The sequence below is a fragment of the Dromaius novaehollandiae genome, chromosome 2, assembly GCF_036370855.1.
Source record: "Dromaius novaehollandiae isolate bDroNov1 chromosome 2, bDroNov1.hap1, whole genome shotgun sequence".
NCBI lineage: Eukaryota > Metazoa > Chordata > Aves > Casuariiformes > Dromaiidae > Dromaius > Dromaius novaehollandiae.
In genome coordinates this window covers 139,584,899-139,604,896 of record NC_088099.1, presented here as the reverse complement: position 1 = coordinate 139,604,896, position 19,998 = coordinate 139,584,899, and the positions used below count along the sequence as shown (strand labels likewise).

General features: G+C 38.1%; 1 protein-coding gene across 5 annotated transcripts in view; it reads right to left on the bottom strand.

The window, feature by feature from the left end:
- NOL4 (nucleolar protein 4) overlaps window positions 1-19,998 on the bottom strand; it is a 194,329-nt gene that overhangs the window by 123,513 nt on the left and 50,818 nt on the right. The window lies entirely within an intron of this gene.

Sequence of the window (19,998 nt, the reverse complement as noted above, 5' to 3'; positions counted from 1 at the left end):
CCTTTTGTACCAATGAATACCTTCCTATTGTTGAGATGATTTACTAGGCCTACAGGAAATACAATAATGTAATTCACAGTCGTTGTTAGAAATTTAAAAAGCCTCATACTAAGATCATTCTAAAGAGGATATAAAAATAACCCTCAAAGGTATATGGAATTCAATAATGTCATAAAAAGTTGTTAATTGTAGAACAATTTCATTAAAATATGGTCTGCTGCAAGGTTAACAGTTAAAAAGTGAATTTCATTATAATATACTTACTGAGTGAATATATCTGGGAATCTTTTAGCCACTTTGACTTTCAGGTACCAATTTTACATTGTAACTCTTCCCTACTCCAATAAAATACTACTTAACCAAAAACAATACTAAGGTGTTAAAAATTTAGAGAATTGAAATGATAGACATCACAAAGCAAACAATGTCTGATGAGAGGCAATTTCTTTTGGACGAAACATAACATTTTTAATACTTGCAGAAATAATTGATGTTGGCAGAATTTTGATATCAGTAGACCTCTAGTGGCTATTACAGTAATTGGTGATTACCTTACTTTTTTATATATTTTCTCCAGGAAATAAGGAGGAAAAAACCCTAGGAACAAAACTGCAGCAAATTGTTATTAGTTCACAAAAACTATAATAAATGTCTTATTTCACAACCATTATTCAAAAAACACTTTTGAATTGTGAGATTTTTCACTCTCATTCAAGAACTGCTGCTTCATTCACAATAGCAAATCCATCTGTTTTCAATAAAAACAATTTCCAATTTTATTGAAAAGCATACTATAAAAACTGGCACTCCAAAGAAGAAAGATATTTTAGGTAAAGGACCAAATGGAGAATAAAGCCTTTACCAGCAGTGTAAGTTAAACAGCAGTTGGTAAGTAATCAGATCTTACCTTGTGCTTGAAAGAAGTTAATACTGAAAGGTCAAATGAAAAAAAACATGCTAATGAAAACAGATCCACAATGGAAGCAAACTACATATATTGGAAAGGGAAGCTGTTCACAGAATGCCTCACTTTAAATCTAGATATGTTTTAAATGTAATGAACATGGATCCTCTAGACCATTGATCAAAGCACAATGCATCACTGCTGGTCAGAATGCTCAAATCCACACATGGAGAATACGAAGGTGGGTAGCTTATGGGGAAAAAGAACAGAAATGTCCTTTCATATCTCATTATGGCAGTGTCCCAAAAGCCATATTAGGAAAGGCTGTGTCAGCCTTCCCAACTCAAAGCCAATTTTCAAGAATTCTCAGCTGGAAGCACTCTCCCAATGTATGGTTTCAGCTTGACAGTTTCATGATGGAGATCACACATATCCCCAAAGCTTCAGCTCTAGGTCCCTGGGAAGACAGGACACCAAGCTAAACACAGAAAGCTTGTTCCTGAACAGCTCTGCATAATATGTCTGCAGATAAAAAGCTGAACCAGCACTAATTGTAACAATGAACATTTTACCTATAAACGTGCATCTTCAGATTAATACTGATCTGTTCCAGCAAACAGAAAAAATATGTAGAAAAAGTATTTTCAAAGTATTCAGGAGCCCAGTCCTCACTTGTTTTATTAAAAAGTTAGATACCTAAATGCCTTTACAAACATAGTCATCTATACACAAATCTGAGTCAGTAGTGGGTGTTTTAAAATTTCCTGAAATTAACTCAAAGATATTTGCCAAACACTTTGAGAGAGGTAGTATATCTGGAGTCTAATCTGAGGGATGTGAAAGCACGTCCTCGTTCCCCAGCCTGGGAGTGTGTCCTGACTCTGGACACCACACCATCCCTTCTCATTTTTCTTACTGTTAGAAAGAAGCCCAGGTCTGCAGATCAGAACTGATCTACAGAGAGCTCCAAACAGGTTCCCAGTCAGGACTGGGAACTGTGGGCCATGAGAACATTGTTGCATATACTTGCCATGTGGTTTAGTTAGCTATGAATCTAAGCTAGCTATAACTAGAGTCAGCCACAGTCAGTATTTGGCAAAATATCCATTTTAATGGTTCTTCATTCATTTTGGCTAAGTTGTTGCACTTTGATGCCTAAGAGCATGTACCACTGTAAAACATATAGGAGTACCTACAATAATTTAGTAAAGGAACTAGTAAATGGCAGGCTATGGTCACCACTGAAAAATCAGACTCCTTGCAGCCTGCAGTTTATTGCAGTTTACTGCAATTTCAAAGACACGGATTTGCTGACTTAATATGGGACGCTCAGGTGTCCCATATTAACTGAAATAAAAGTTTAAGCCTTTGTGTATTTAGTCTGCCACAGCTTTCCTCAAATGGGATCGACTCACATGCTCTGCTTTAAGCATTGTGAACATTGCTATGTTTTTCTACTGTAGCTATAAAGAATAGTTATAAAGCTTCAAATGTCAGAGAATGTTGTGTTGAATGTATATAAGCCAGCTAGAGCTCAAAATAGAAGCAAAAGTAAGTAAATAAACAATTTCTTTTATTACTTTCAAACTATTTTTGCTATGCTGGATGACAATTTTATAAAGTTGCTTTTCCAAATCTACATACAAGTAAACAGACCTCAGTAGACCTGCAGTGGACCTTAGTATGTACCATATGGACTGGAATTTTCAGATGACATGACATCTCCCTGCATTATGATGCTATAAAAAGGTGGTTCAGACAGACAGGTGCCTGGGTACACATTTACATTTTGTGTCTTTCTCACACCTATCAAAATGAAAGGGTCAGACTTTCAACAAAATACAGAAAGGCCTAGAGATGAAGGGGACAATCTATATTATGATATCTGGATGTAGGTCATCTTACTTTTGCCATGTTATTAGTTTAAAGACTTTGGTGATATTTAGGCTTAATAAACACTTAATGGCTCATTTAGATGGTATTAAGTATCTTTTCCTCATAGTAAATCCAAAGGAAACTGAGAGTTTTCATTTCCTCAGCCAATGCACTCAGCATCTTGCAGTATCAGTTAGAAAGCAGTATGAAAATTAAATGTTCATTGGCCAAGTGCTTCCCATTTTCCCATTTGAAGAAGCTCCATTTTAGTTGGTTTTCATATACTACTTCTTTCAGAGATATTTTAAGTTCAGAGTAGCTATCATTTTATCTTCCTCATATAGTGTTGCATCTTCAATAAACTACTAAATCAAAAGCACTCTACTAAGTAAAAATTGTTCATTGGATTCAACAGATTCCTGATGTGACTTCATTCATACGCTGGTGAAGAAATGATTAATCATATGTGCAATCAGAAAAGTCAATTACTATTTAAGGGACAATTGTGTGCACTTATGCATGAAATCTACTGCCTTCTGATGGACCTTTGTGCAAGGTGACTTTCACCACCTAAAATTATCACAAGAAAATAATGTAATTCTGCATCACCTATCTAGGTTTATAACCTAAATGTTATACCAAAATTATCTTCTATATATAATCTGACACATTTGTGTACACAAAGACAGAAAACACAATACTGTTATATGGTTGAACCTTCAACCCGCCACAGGATTTTTAGAAAGAATTGAAGCTCTGTGCAGTCAAAGACAGATCATTTCAATGAAGGAAGCACTGTGGAAGTGAGTCCAGAGAGACGTGACCACACACAGGGAAGCACAGTGATGTAAAATATGTGTCAGGGTAAAAATCTCTCTCTTGAGGAAGAACTTCTAGTACATACTCATTGAAGCTATTTTTGACTGATTACTGCAGGCTGAGCAGTTCAAAAAGAGAGTGTTTAAAACATTTGCAGCTAGGGATTCATACTTTCGAAAAGTTCAGCAGATGAACTCTTGGCAGTCTATGTCCAATAGCTGTCTATTCAGATAGCATGATGGCTGTTCATTATCAAATCATTTCTTTGCCTAGGGGTGTCACCGCACTTGTTAATGATAAGTTTGGCTGAGCAACCTGTATAATACTGGAAGCAATATTACACTGCAGAAACTTTGTGCTGTGTGCCAGCAGTGATAACCTGCCATTGCAAGGCTGGTTGAGCAATGCAAAATGTGACTTGTATTTTTTAGACAAAAAAGCCCCAGAAGATTCAGTTCATTTATTTATGAGGATTCCTTTCATTGCTGAAGTGTATAGACAGCTACAAATCAGAAATTTTAAAAAGTATACTAGCTACTAGTATTTAACAGTTTTTAGATGAAGATACCTTGGAAGTGCACTGTTTATTATTCTTTAATCTCTATTCAAATATTATTTTCCTTTCTCAGTATATCAGTCAGCTCCTCTAAAATCAGGAAGCATGCTGTCTGTAAATGAGATGAGCTTACATCTCAGATGACTCTTTACAAACCCTGCCAAAATAAAGGTTGATTCAAACAGTAAAAATTCCTACTTACTCTGCTGCTCTGAAGCTTTCTCAGAGCCAAAAGCTGAGGAGAGCCAACCTTCCTGGACAACCTTCAGTTCTTCCTGTGTTCCTGGTTAGAGTGTTTGGAAACAAAACAATGGAAAGACATGCAATAGGGAACAGTTTCTTTAAACTACCTGGAGCTAAGCACAGGAGTGCACCTACTTCAGTATAAAGTCAATACGGAGTGGGAAACTGAACATAAATTAACTAAGTTTAAACCACTTGCAGTGATACCAATGTAGCTGTTCGAATTTGTCCTGAAATGGAACAGGAACACTTAGAGCATCAGCAACTTCCACTTGACAGCTAATAAGCAACAGCTATGAGTCCAAGGCATATTCTGAACTCAGCTGATTCTGAGCTGGCTCCAACTCAAGGCAAACCCTGCAACAGACTGAAGATTTGAAATCAGAATTGCCAGTGAAACTATCCCCCCACTGATTCTGCTACCAAAATTTTCTTTATATTGCAAGGTACAGTGGTACTTTTTACTATAGAAAATTGCTTGGGCTAAGGAGGTGGATGTGCAATCCATGAGACTTCAACACTAGTTAATAAAGAGCTACACCAGGCCAAGCTCTGGAACCTGGGTTCAAGCTCAGACATCACAGACCTTTTTTTTTTTTTTTTTTTTTTTTTTTTAATCAAGGGCTTTAAAGGCTTCAGCATTGACCAGATTTAAAGCAAAGAACAGAAAACTCCCTGGCATTTTGTGCTTATAGACAAAACCTGTCTACACAGGCACTACGTAGGTATAAGAAGATATATATCATGATGTGAAATCCAAAAGGAAGGCATCAGCCCTGCCTTGAAAACATTAGCAACTGACAGCTGCCGTATGGCTTTTTATGTAATCATCTCATATAGCAAGCAGAGCTTTTACTATGGAGAGAGTTTCTGGTCTTTCTTCACAGTTATCCTCTTCTTTCCTGTGTGAACATGTCCCTAAAAATGCCTGCCACACTTCATGTTGAACTGAGGTGTAGCATGCAGAAAGCCAAGGCTCCTACTTTGGATATCTTTGGTCAATCCATATGTTCAACCCATTCTCATATTTGGCATGTTTAGAGAATCTAATTTAGAGCAGTAAAGACCATCCCATAAAATGTGGGTGGATCTTAAAATACCATCCAGAATTCTGGCTTAGTCTAAAAGCTGCTCCTCTTTAACATCAGAGGAGTGGATTTGTTTTTTGTTTTTTTTTTTCCAAAAAAAAACCCCTATATATAGTCAGTGCTGAATCAGTGTGAACATCCAGGAAAAAACTACAAACCAATTTCAGTTGTCAGGGCCAAAACCCATCTTTACCTTCCAAAAGCTAGTCACATTTGATTAAAAACTAGTGCAGATCTAGCTTAGGGTGGAATTTAATCCACTAACTCTACAGCTCTCTCCCCTTAGAGTTTATAGTAGTCCGAAAATCTCCATCACCTTCTTTCAGTCTCACAGAAGGAATATGACAGTAACGTCCTCTGTGTTCTCTAACCGTTCACAGAACTTCCTTGACACATTACTTACAGCCTTTGATAACTCAGTTCATAAAACCATATCTTTTAGACTACTTTGTTTTCCTTATTTCACAATCTGCAAACCATGTTCTGGCTTTCAATTATATTACTGGCAAATTCTTGTATTTCCAGGTTCTAAATAATACATATTACTATGACGCAAGGCCATGAACATCCTTCTTTTGTCAAAGACCCCTTCTTGCCTCATTTCCCCAGCTCCACTGGCCTTCTGATTTAACTAGGAAGATATGAGAGTAACCTTTCTGAGTCTTGCTATCCCTACTAATAACTCTAAACATCCTGGATTAAGGATGCTCTGAGTCATTGGAAATTGCTGTCACTCTTGTATGGATGGGTACCTTTGACAAAGACAGTAATATTTCCCCAAATGCTCCCAATTGAAAATGCTTCCTTTAGGATTACTACTTAGAGTGATAAAACTACTGAATCAGGTCTTCAGTTTAAATGCACAAGCAAACACCCTCAGATTGCTTTGAAAAGATATTCCACATGTGCAGGGTGGGTGGAAGAGGTAGGTGACAGCGTCTCTTCTGAAATTTAGACAACATAATATAGCATGCCATTTATGCCATGTTACTGACTAGCTGGTATTCCAGAGCAAATTTTATTGTACTGAAATCAAGCAGGAGTTTACCACAAATTTATTAAATCTATTTAGCTATTTTACTATTTTAAGATCCGAATGGAGAGCAGGTGGACCTCAGCAGGATTTCTTTATTACCACTGCACTTTGGACTTATAAAATGGGCCTAACAAATAATGCAGTGTAAGATTACATTTTTCATACTTACAAGGATGCCATGACAACTATGAACTATCACAGAAATCAATATTGTGGCCAGAAAAAAAAAAGCTGTTTTTAAACAGGCTCAGGACTACCTTTGGTATAAACCAACATAAGCCCACTAAAATTATGATTTAAGACATCTAAATTTACCTGCACAGACATTATCCTTTCACACTCTGGCAAGTAATACTCTTTTTAAAAGTTTTTTTGTGAGTTGACTACAAGAGAACTTACAAACCTTCACTAAGAGCAGCACTTTCAAAGTACAAGTGACAGATGAGTGCTCTCTCATCTGCTACCTCTCTGCAGGAATTACAGACCTAACTATCACTTCTGGCTCTGTCTGGCTCCTCACTACAGCCTCTCTTCCTGTCCTCCAGACAAGTCTTTGGAAAATTGTTCTTGCTTGCTTCTCAAACTGTACTTCTCTTCTAGTGCTGAGAAATCAGTATGAAGATAGCTTACCTCTTTTTTTTGCTCTACTCCAGTCCATTCTCATGGAAGTACATGCCTTCCAACCACCAGTGCCTCTTCTTTACTACTACCATCCTCCTTCAATATTAAATAGTTTCTGTTGCCAAATATCCCAAACTGATGAGAAACATTTTAGAACGTTATTAGACTGAGAACTAAGGAGTATCATGGAAACTCTTTCTTTCCCCCCTCAAACCCTCACCTTAAAGACACAAAAGCCTCAGTGTTCCTCTCCAGTAACTACATCAAAATGTGGGAAAACCTTTCCTTATCACTTTAATGCCAATGTAAAAAGCCTTTCACCCAAACACTCTCTCTCCTCAAGCTGTCTTGATGCTTAGGTGATAGCAGCACTCACAGAAGAGGTTGCCTTTTAAAAATAAAGGTAACAGATAAAAGGTGGTAGGAGGAAAGAAGTGCTTCCTAATCATCTCCCAGTAACAGGAACATCCCAGTCTTGATTTTGGGACCTTTTAAAATGCTATCTGATTGGCTGCCCAATATGGTAGTAAAAATAAATAATCTTCCACCTGTAATGAGCCAGAAGTTTCCTCCTTTCTCTTTTGACACATGCCTCATGAGCTACTGGTTTATGATTTCTCACCTTGATTACCACAATCATTGTACTTAAGAAAGAAATCACCTAAAAGGTGGCTCAGAAGCAGAGGCTGTGCCTGTCCCATATCATGCAATGAAATACGCAAGAGGGCAAAAGGTTCCATTACTCAATGCTAACTTTATTTTTAATAAATGCCATTGGAGATATAACCTTGTCAAACTGGGAGACTCAGTCTCTGCCACTACCTAAGCACTTGTCCTAGCCCTCTACTCTGCTGGCTCTGTCCCCAGAATTGACTTCTATTCATACGGCAGTACACAGTCAGGAAGAAACAAACAGCGAGACAGCCGCCACATACTTACGTAGGAAAGTGGAACAGGTAAAATTGTACTGCCATTAAAGGCGTGGAAGAGGGACAGCTTTTAGTTTGAACAGAAATAATGGAGGAGTCAGAAGAGTGATTTTCTCCTCATTTTTTTCCCTTAGGTTTAAAGGGTAGCTAATTGCAGTATTCCCAAGAGGAAGTCAAACAGCATGGGGGACCAGGTTCCTTCCTGACCCACAGGACAAGAATGTCTTTAAAGAAACTCGTGGTTACTCAGGAAGATTCACTCTGCAGGGCAGGAACAGTTTAGAAACCAAATGGTTATTTTCCTTCTACCTGGATACAAAGAAAAAGACAGATATCTGGTACCACTAACCTGTCATACCTGAGTGTGCTTGATCATCAGTTAGGTTTGGGGTCTTACTAGTCAGTCTGTTCACACCCAGGTGTTAGCCAGCCCACGTGTTACACAAGGTCCTACAACCTACTTCAGCCAGGAGGCAAAGGGTTTTTATCTGTTACGTTAGGCTAGTTTGGTGGGCCACATACCAGATTTGAGCAACCCCTGTTGCCCTCACACTGAAGTCATCTTGCAACATCCTCTTCTGCTCACAGAGGTACGTGCTAAGCATCTACAAAAACAGGAAACATCCTAGAAGGCATCAAAGCCACCCCGTAAAAAGGTATCAGCTGAACAGAACCACCCACAGACTACCAATCGGGCTACTCTAAACTAGACAGTATACTGGGAGGAGGATGAAGGAATAGAAAAGACTAGAAGGCTAACACTACCCATCTAAGTAAATTACCCTTGCAATACCAGCTTTTCTAGGAAGAATCCTGTTCTCATGTAGAGCCATAGCAGTGTCTGAGCTGCCTGTAAAAGCTAGAATGCTAGGAGTACACACAGGTTCATAGAAGAAAGTAATTGTTTTACCATGTCCATCCCCTCCTTTACAAAGCTCTGTTTAAGTAAGTTTCTAATGAAATCAACACTCCATGATGCCAACAGAGAGATGCTAACAGAGAGAATTAAGCTCAAGAATCACCATGAAATCATTTCTTAAATCACAGTGGAGAAACTGGTCAAGTTGTCCTCTTAGTCTTCAAAACCTACTGGTACCACATGCCTTTTAATATTGTCACCAACATTTTCCCACCTCCCCAAGTAAGCAATCATTTTAGGTTCTTTTTTCCAGGGAATGAATGGAAGCATACTGCTGAGTAGCTGATCCAAAGAACAGAAAAATATTTGTGTCCTTGCTAACAGGCTTTACAACATCCCTGCTTTCAATTAAAATAGTGCATATTTGCAGAAGATACAATATGTGCAACTGTATGTTTTTTGATTACAGATGTACAGGAATAACCTGGGATAGTCTGCACCAGGAATCTAAGCATTTGCACAGTTCCTAGACAGCACACATAATGACTCGTACAGAACTGCAGAAATGTAGCAGAAAGAAGTAAGTAAGGTATAGCAACTCAGACAGAGCTTGGCTAACTCAGTGAATGAAAGCTTATCATCCAGGCATAAACTGTATTAATGGTTTAATTAAATAATCAGTACCAATTTCCAGTACTTTTGGATCAGTTCCACTGCTCAAAACCTATTCTGAAAACATGAAGGATGAAACCTCGGCTCCACTGGAATTTGTAGAAGTTCTTATCTTTGACTTTAGTAAGGTTTTAATTGCACCCATATCTTTCGGACATCATCGTACTGAATACAAATTTCAAAAGCCAAATCACTAGAAGTCAAAGTTCTTTTGAACTTTCGAAAACAAGTGTGGTCCTCAGACAGTTATCTCAGAGGGGTGTTAAAAAAGTTACCAGTTGTAGAACTCCCAGCTTGCTTTGGTGAAGAAGGTGCATATGGGCCTGTGCAATATTCAGTGATATTTACAGATCTCTTATAGACATAGGAGTCTTGTTTAAAAGATTTGGCAGCACTGGATTCTTCCATTTACTTTCTGCCTCTCTAGATCGTCTGGCTGCTTTCTGTCTGTACCATCTCCTCTTGACAAGGGCGCACTTTTCCCATTGCTGGTAATTCACATTAAGAGTTCTTAAGTCTTGTAGTTCGATCTCTTCATCCTCTCTTCAACAGGCTGAAGTGTCAGCTCCCTTTGGAATAACCTTCCAATAGCTTTATTATGTCATGATGTTTAAGTATCTACCACATGCCTTTGCCTATAAGTCATTAAAATTTTGGTACATTTCATATTTTGGTTCTTCTTAGACTTAAAGCAGTCCTTTATATGATCTTTCTGGCCGCAAACCATTTTACCCTCTAAATCCCCCATACTAGACTATTTTGAAGACCCATTTCCTCGCATAAAACAATAATTTTATGCAATTGAAGTGTCATATCTGTTTTGTTTCCTTTGCAGAAAAAAAATCCATTCCCTCATTGTATACATTCCTTAATTTCTTCTCCCATCAAACCAGTAATAGCAACTATTGCCGCTAAGAATTTAAACTAGTTTGTTGATATCATGGTTATATCACAGTGTTTCTCAAAGCACAGAATCAAATTTTCTAATCAATTATCATCCCAAAGTACATGTATCATCTTATTTAAAAGCTCTTGAACTACATGCTTTATTCTTGTTTATGATGTCATTTAAGTATCATTGCAAACATCTATGGTTATGTGAAATTCAAGTTTCAGGGTATGAAAAAATTAAACATAGAGGTTTGAATTCTACCTCCCAGTCAGAAGGAATTATTCCTTTTACACAAGTTTAACAGTTTGTTTATAGCTGGGACCCAGGACAGTTATTAATAGTTTCATTCTACCTTCTGCTCAGGGAACAACTCCACCTAGTAAAGCACATGGGATATCAGGACTGCTAGAAGTTCAATAAACACAGTCACTAGCTCTGCTGGAGGTGCATGAAGCTGACTCCCTGATTCAGTTCACAAGAAAGCTGGCTTGTAAAAAAGGGCAAATTTGAAATGAAACTGAATGCCTGAGGAAGAACTCAAGATAAAAGGACGCCAATATCCCCCAAACCAAGAACTTCCACAGTAGAGACTGACCTCAGGGCAATGTTTCTGCTGGAGCACCATGTTCTAGCTGCAAGGTACTCCAGCACGCTGATGACTTGTTTTCTGGTGGAAACGGAGCAAAACTTCCTAGAGCTGACCTAAGGTATAAATTTTCCTTAATTTCTTGCATCTAAGTGTGAAAACTGTGTATTGCAAATGATTGGATTCTTCCTTTATTTTTATGTTAGCTTTTATCTGTATTTATTCTAATGGGAATGCCAACCCCTAAAGTTGAGGTTCTGGATGGGTTTCTCAGCATCACACCACAGAACAGCCAACAAAGGTAACTAAGCAGTGTGTGCTCCTCCACAAATCATTTCCCAAAATGTTTTGAGCAGCGAATAATGGCTGGAAGAGCATTCCTTCAGCGACTAGCACTGGCCAAGAGCCTACCTGGCATGCAGCAGTGAAGACACTGCCTGAGCCTCAAAGGTCTCCTAGCAAGTTGTTAGCAAGTCACCAAGTGCTAAATAAACTTGTCAAGGAGCTTGTCTGTATTTTAATCTGTGTTGATGTTAAGTCTAACTTTTTATGAATTTTTCTGTCTCCAGTCAACTTGTAAACTATCGCTTCTACCTTTCTCACAATAACCGGACTATTAGCACTGAGGAATACTTGGAAGAAACAGCTGAAATTCAGCCTATCCTGAGAATTAAAGAATGATTATACTATTTCTTTCATTTTGTTATTAAGAAGTGCCAGAAACAGTGTGTTCCTCTGGCCCAGAATAATAAATATGGTTACTATTTGGCAACATTAAGTCAATTGTTTGAACACACTGCTTCACAGGTCTCAGCAAAATAAATATAACCACTTCCTGCATGTTAAATATTACAAAATACTATAGCGCTGAAATAACACAACTATATTTTTGTAATCAGAGGACTTGCATCTGGTTAGCAAATGACTACTAATTTTAATCATTCAACATTAAAAATACTTCACCAAATCATAAATACTTTAAAGAAATTTCCAGTTAAGAAAATCTTTCACAAGACAGCCCCGTATCTCTAGGGAACTTCCTGTTACAGAAAAAAAAAAAAATACTTAATTAGAATATAGCACAGTAAAGAATTAAGAGCTAACTTTGATTTTAGTTAAAGCATATGGTTTTACATGCCTTTTACTGAAATAAAAATGCTCTATTAGATTTTTTTGCATTAAAGGAAACAGGAAAAAATACAGGGGAGTCAATACCTAGTTTACATTTTAACAGTAATTATGAAAAAAACCTCTTACCTATACTGTAAGGAAGTAGGTCAAATTCAGTCAAGCAATCTGGGCACACAGTTCCTGCTACAGTCAACTGCTATTTATGGAAAGGATGTACTGGGCAAAATGACTGTACTGGAAAGCAAAACTAAATATCAGAATAACCCTCCTTAATTTTGAGGTTATGGAGAAATGGGAGGGAAAAGCCTGAGAGATGGTAAGATAAAAAAGAACAAAGAAAACCAACCAAAACCCAACCAACATTTTTTAAAATACTGCTAAGCTTAGTTACAAGGTTTGGCACACTGAAATCAAAAGCAAATTGGCTCCTTTCAATACCTGTGTCAGGAAGAGATGGATTGGTTGATTAGTATTATTTCCAAAATGAAATATCTATTGATAGAGAACCAGTACCACAGTGATGCAACATGCAGACCTGTTTCGAAGGTATAAAAGGATAGAGATCTGAGGCTAGCCTTTTATACAAGAGGAGGTTCCACTTGACACTGGATTGCTCATGCAAAAAAGAAGGGCTGTGAATAGAATGAATGGTCTGCAAGCATTTTAGCATTACTCGTGAAAAGATAATTCTCATTTCTGAGCTATTATTGGCTGAAAGTATTCCCTTACATAATAATGCAATAATAGCTGAGAACTTGATTGTTACCAACAGTTAGTAGTTTGTTGCTAACAAGCCAAACATGACAAACAATTTTGAGGCAATTATTGTCATTACAAGCCACACTCAATTGTTCAAGGCAAGAGTAATAGAAAGTGACAGTTGTGCAGCTGGGATGGTGGTGCGGGAAATGTGATTGTTCCCTGGTTGCAACAGACCAGTCAGACTGTAGCAGAGTCTGCTAAATGCATAATTCATGTTTAATATTTTAGTCTCTAAAGCAAATTACAGTATAATATTAAAAAAAACCAAAGATGATAAAAAAGAATACAAGTTATAAAACGATGAGAGAACATACATAGGATTAAAATGTAGAGGAAGAGAAGATATTTAGCACAGCTGACTCACGAGATGCTTGCAAACTTGTATCTAGCAAGTGAAAATACAATAATTCTACATATGAAAAGAATCAACTGTCAAAATAGTCTAGCTACACATCACTTAAGTGTGAGGGGTGCACAGGTCTAAATCCTAATTTGATACCTTTGTCTGATTAGGCTGGTACACTCAGTTGGAGAGGTTTTGGTCTCAGCCATGCATTCACTTAACAACATCGATCTGGAAGACGGAAGGAGTGTCTTCCATGGAGAGACATTGCTGCTTGATACTTACAATATTTGAACTGTACAGAGTCAAAGGAAGATTTTGTACAATGGAAGACTGTACAATGGACGTGCCTCATACGCCAGCCCAGCACTCTGATGACAATGCAAATATCAGCTGTCTCCTAAGTAGTCAGTATATTAAAATACTTGATTTGCTGAAAAGTAGCCAGTATATTAAAATACTTGATTTGATGAAAATTCCACTCAGCTCTCCAAAGGATCCTTAATAACGTTAAGGACTAAAAGTTTTTAATACAGCTGAACCAACATTTCAAGCTATTACACAGGCTCAATACACGGCATTATCACTGACATTGTAACAGTGCTCAAGAGTCATTATAGTGTTGTTTGTAGTGCCTCATGCTTTTGCACTGATATTGTATCATCTTTAAAGAAGTCATTAAAATGCCAGTGGAAGCAGATTTCTCCAATTGCCTTGCTTTCTGTTCTTGTTTCACCATTTTTTTCTTCTCTCTTAAATGTATTTGTCTGTGCAAATCAAATTACATCAAAGCAAATCTGATGGGCCAAATCACCCCAGGTGTAGCTCCACTGAAGCAAAATAATACTATTAGTATATGCCAAATTCTTGGGCTCCCTTTAACTCTGCTTAGGTGAAAAATATTAATTTTCTCTGATAGAGCAATATATTATAGTTAACTTTCTGTCTAAAGAAGCCTCTGGGATTCCAACATGAATAAGGTAACATTTCAGTTCAGCCCATTGGCTTATTCAGAAACATGCACATGTGACTGTGCTATCTTTTTTCTGCATTCAATAATGAATTTGGTGTTTGTGAAAGGTGGCAGATAGATTGACAGCTGCAGAGAGGAGACTTTTGCTTATCCACAGAACAGACTGGTGGGCAGCAGAAGCAGAGACCTTCCTCATTCTGTCTTGCCAATTTGTCTCTGCCCTCATCTTCGGGACAAGGTTGATACATTCATTCAGTCTCTACTGCATCTGCTCAGTCTCCTACAACAGGGGAACTGTAAAACCCATTCATATAGGTGGGCTCTTCTGTTCAGGGAAAGCTAGAGCAAGATCACAAAAGACTACACCTGCATTTTTATATTACTAGCACAGCCTTGATGTTACTGCACCTATCTCTTCTTCTTTTCTATTGCCATGAGACAGACAAGTCTCATGTCTTGATATCTTAGATAAGAGATCATTCAGAAGACTACTATTTATTGTGTCATCCATAGTCAAAGTGAGATTTTGGTCAAAAATGTTGCAAGTTTCACTGGCTCTAGCAAGTCCGGAAGGTTTGAAAATATCAAAAAATTCCATCAGCTCTCTTGACCCCAACCTGAATGTAATTTTAAATTGTCTGCCATTTTTCTCTATATTCTTTATAAGTTAACAGGGCCACATCTTGCATTCTTAATCAGCACAAACCCTCACTATTAAACAGAAATTAACTTTTCTTTTAGAGTAAAACGCTTATTACCGTTGCATGTCCAATACCTTGTTTAATTGTATAAACATAATCAGCAATCTTTATTCCATTATAGCTGTGTCGGTAGTGACCTACAAATTGCAAATAGAACCTATCAAGTAATAGAAAATTCTAAAAATGAAAAGGCTTTCTAAAAGTATATGAGGTTGCAGACAGGAAAATTATCCAGTTGGCAGGCTGCTTTTTATTTTAATATTATTGTTAAACCTCTATGACTTCCTGTGGTAATTTCCCTCCATCCCATACATACACCATAGAAATGCCATTTTACTAGTTCCCTGGTGCTTTGTTTTGAAGCCTAAAGAAGTTAAGTAAAAGACATCCAGACTCTGCAAACATTTTCACTAATCCTTACTGGGTCTCTGTCAGGATCAAGTGGACTTGCATACACAACAAGCATATTTGTACCACATTTCAGAGCTTGAGCAAAATTAAAGTCCTAGTATCCCTTAATGTAAAGTAATTTTGTAAGTTAATGTAAAATAACTTTTCCACAGAAAATTCACAATTTACAGCAGAAAGATTGCAATAGGTTTAGTACTGAAAAACTGCTTCTCTAGTATTGCTTTTATTTTCACTCACTTTAGTCAAGAGCAGGCTCAGAACATAGGCAGCAGTGGAGATGATTTACTCCACCATGCTCCTTTGCCAAAGTATCCTCACTTTGGCCTGCACTTGGTGTTTGAACCCATACATCTTGCTTAAATTACTGTATGGAAAAAGTCAATATTTTAAGGCAGTGAGTCCAGGTTTCACTAGAATAAAGATAAAAGCCGAAAGAAGCACTACAGTGCAACCGGTTCAGAATGGGAAGAATGGGAAGATGGATTAAAAACTTGACTTGGACTCAGTTCAGAGAGAACAAAACAAAGGCAAGCATGGGAACGGCAAGCTCTGTGCCCTCATACAGATACGCAGTTTTGACAACTTAATCAGCTAATGTGACTTGTTCCAGGTGAAGTTGTTCAGTAAAGATTATAGCTTTGACACAGAGAACAAGTATTTAGATGACTGACTCCATTACTTTTTCTGTCTACCACAAACACCATATGAATTAATGGAATGGTTGAAGTGAACAACCACATCTGTTAAATATATAGTGCAGAAAGCTCAGCAGCTTAAATATGCCTCAGCAAAAGTACTGGTACCATCCAAATGACCACAAACTGCTTGAAGGAATAGTTCTCCACAGCATTAAGGTACATTTGCTCAGTTTTCTATAAATTAAAAAAAAAAATCAGGAAAAGCTTAGTAATAATCACCACATCTAAGATTACAGCATAACCCCTTTATAGGCTGAATCATGACATATTTTATCATAGCTAGCAGCTATGAGCACAGTCTCTATACAGTATCTGTGAGGAGGAGTTCTATATAAATATGTATAAATATATAGCTGTATCATTTTCTAAAACCTGAATTGAAGAACAGATACCCCCCCAATCATTAATATGTTAAATCTAAGCATTAATATGTTTCAGTGCACCTTAGAAAAGTGAGAAATGCTGAAAATAGGTGAATTCTCCATCCTGCACTGAATTACAGTCTAGATCAAATAGTCTCATCCCTGATTTTTATTTGCAAACTCATATAGTGAAAAACAATACATTTCAGTATAAAATTCATCCCCAAGCCTTGTTACTTGCAGGGACACAGCTGTGTGTGTTCTTAATTTCCTTTAATCAGAGCCACCCCCTCACACACACACCTCTCTCATGTCTTGGTAACTAATGAACCACCACACCAAGCCCACAAAACCCACTCAGCAGCTCTTCACAGGGTCCTGGCTACCAGGACCGGCAACAACAAAGTCCCACTGACCCTCAGTGTGGTAGACCTCGTTGCCCCTCTCACAGACCGATTTAGAGGTCAGTCTTTGCTACAAAAAACACTGTATAGGTTGAAGCACGGAATTTCTAATAAAAAAGCACAGGCTCCTTATTTCAAACCCAAATTGCAAACCCTGCCTGAGGTTTGAGACCAAGGCAGAAGGTTTTGATCTGGTAACATCAGAGTCCCTAGAGCATCATCAGGGGAAAGGGGAAGCAAAGACAAACAGTGAGCATGAGTTTTGCCTGCAGGTGAGCGATACGCAAGCTTCTCTCCAAAGAACCAGCTGAGGGCAAGGGATCGGCCGCACCTATAATGAAGCAGACAGAGCATGGACAAGACTGGCAAGAAAATAGGGGCAAGTGAGGGGAGAGGGTGCAAGGGAGAAAGGAACACTTCAGCAACTTGCAGCCCTGTTCTCCAGCTGGCTGCGAGGGAAAGCAGCTCTAAGGGACTGCTAACCAGATAGCCCTACCTTGTTCCCAACTGGGGAATGAACTGATGGAAAATTAGAGTTGCTTTCCTTTTCAGACTCCCCAGGGAAGAGCAACAGCTCATTTCCAACTCCTCCCCCACAGTTGCAGCATCCCTGCAGGTGCTCAGGATGCTATTTTCAGCCATTCACCAGTAGGTGTGACTCAAGGCCCTGTTATTTAAGAGTGTACAAAGGCTAATTTAAAGTGGGTACTGTCCTTCATAGTATTGTTGCAGCTTGAATACTATGGATAGCATTCACCAGCTCTCCCCACTTTTTCTTTCTTATTCAATTCCCCTTCAACCAAATAAGCTTTATACAGAGAATCTTATGAAGCTTCAGCACGTAGGCATGTCCCAGGACTTCTGAGCAGTTCCTCTGTAACTATTATTCCACCTTTTTCCATATGACATTGCAGCTGGTCACCTTTTTTACAACCAGCACCCATCTATTATGAGTACACACACCCTTCCCCTGTCTGTGCCTACCTTCTCAGCAGTTTACCTACCTACCATGACATTTCTGGATGAAGTCTACCACTTTCAGCTGATATTGTGAGTTGCTCTCATATTTGCCTTTACTCTCTTTAGGTTCAAACAACATAACCATGAGAAACAGAGAATACTGAGTACCAGACTGGAAAACCTTAAGTCAAATTTTCTAGTGTGAGCACTCAACAGAGTCCCAAAGCCAAATATCTGACTGAACACAGTGCAAGTATAGCACCAAAGTAAGAGCGTATGAAAGCATCTTGGTTTTTTTATGTATATAATTTAAGCATTCCACTATACTCCGATAAACTGAATTGAAGAGGAGTCATTCCACCCACCCCTCAGTGGGATGACTTGGGTCACCATGGCAATCCTTGGGGTACACTGACTCCAGTTATATGCTAGTAACAAATCAGCCTGAAATCCACAGAATAACACTGAGAAGTATCTCAAAATATTCTCACACTATCTTATATGAAAGGCCATATAAACACAGTGATAGAACAGATCACTTTTAGGTATTCTAGGTCTGTCACTCATCCACCCCAGGCAGAAGTTTTGCTAATGATTCCCGTTAGCATATCAGCCTCCCAGTGAGGGCATGTTTGTGGCAGCAGCAGAGGTGTGCTGTCCCATTCCACCACAGATACCATTCACAACTATGTGTGCATGGACAATCATACACAGCAGTAAGTTTTCCCCTGCCAGAGTGCTTCAAATAAATTTCAGATAAGCCAAATGCTAGGTGCTTTTGTCTGCGGACTGAACATGGTGGCTGACAAACACTCATGAACATATAAAATAGTTTGAGGGAAAGGAGAAGGAATCACTTTAGATACACATATGCATGGTTAGGTGACCATTTGGATGTACGTGCACTATATCTACTATTAAAACTGTAAAATTTTATGGTGAAGGCTGGATACAGAAGCGATTCTACTGCTAAATTCAGTTAAGTTCTCTTCTGTCTTTCCTCTTTCCTGTTTTCACTTCCTTCCTTCTCCTCCTGTGTTCGTTAATTTCTTCTGATTTTCTTTTTTCCTGCACTCTCCTATCATCCTTTTTCCTACCCCTTCTCTAATATCTTTCTGCTCCTCCTTCAGCCCCTTCTCCCATATCTTAAAAAACACTAATGCTATAACTAGCCACATTCAAGTTTGCTGCCTGATAACAGCTAAGCACTGGAAAGCCATGAAGCACAAAGAGCTGCTATTTTAAATCTATCAGCAGATGTTTTAGACAGAAGAAGCAGCAGAAACAGGTTTGCCTTGGGAAGGTGAGCAAGTACCATTTGGGAGAAAAGGAAGGAAAGCAGAGAGATTTAAAGCAATTTTGTAAGATCACACTACCTGGAGTTCAAAGTCCACAGCACATTTATTTGCTATAGATTTTAAATACCAAGTGACAGATTTACAGTATTTTACCACTCTTATACATGTTCTAATATGTTTAGATGTGACACATGAATCTGATTGCAGCAGACATTAACACTTGAATGACAGGATTTCTTCAGAGGTTATTGCACTAAGCTAGAATTTTTACTTCAGGCACACACATGCACATTTACTATTAAGAAATGCTTTATAAGTGAAACATATGAATATATATGTAATCGATAACCTCTAAAGCACAGTTTTGAATTGAAAACCAGATATATAAAAATAGCACCTTCCAAATTATCCCTACAGACTCTTAATTTACTCGTATTGTTATAATGTATTAGCCCTGAAAAGTCAAACTGCAGCAGGAAAGTAAACGGGCTTCCCCTACTGCTTGTGCATCAAGAGAAATGCTCCTTTAGTGAACATATGTACATAGCAATTAAGTTGAATGTTACATAAATTTTGTGATAGTTTGAGGACATCAGGATAAAAGGCAGCTGTGGTTAGAATCTGTCCTATGAAATTATCAACTTTATTTGTCTACAGAGCAACAGAGCACAAGGTCCTACCCATAACCAGATCCTATCCCACATGCAACACACATGCTTGCCTAAATAGCTTACAAACCAACAATTGAAGATGACGCATAAGATGGAAAGAATCCATCTTAACTGCCAAATTCCATATATTTAATATTCAGCAGAAATAGAAGAAGCACTTCTGAACTGACATACATGGTCAGGAAATTATAGAGTAACATGCCA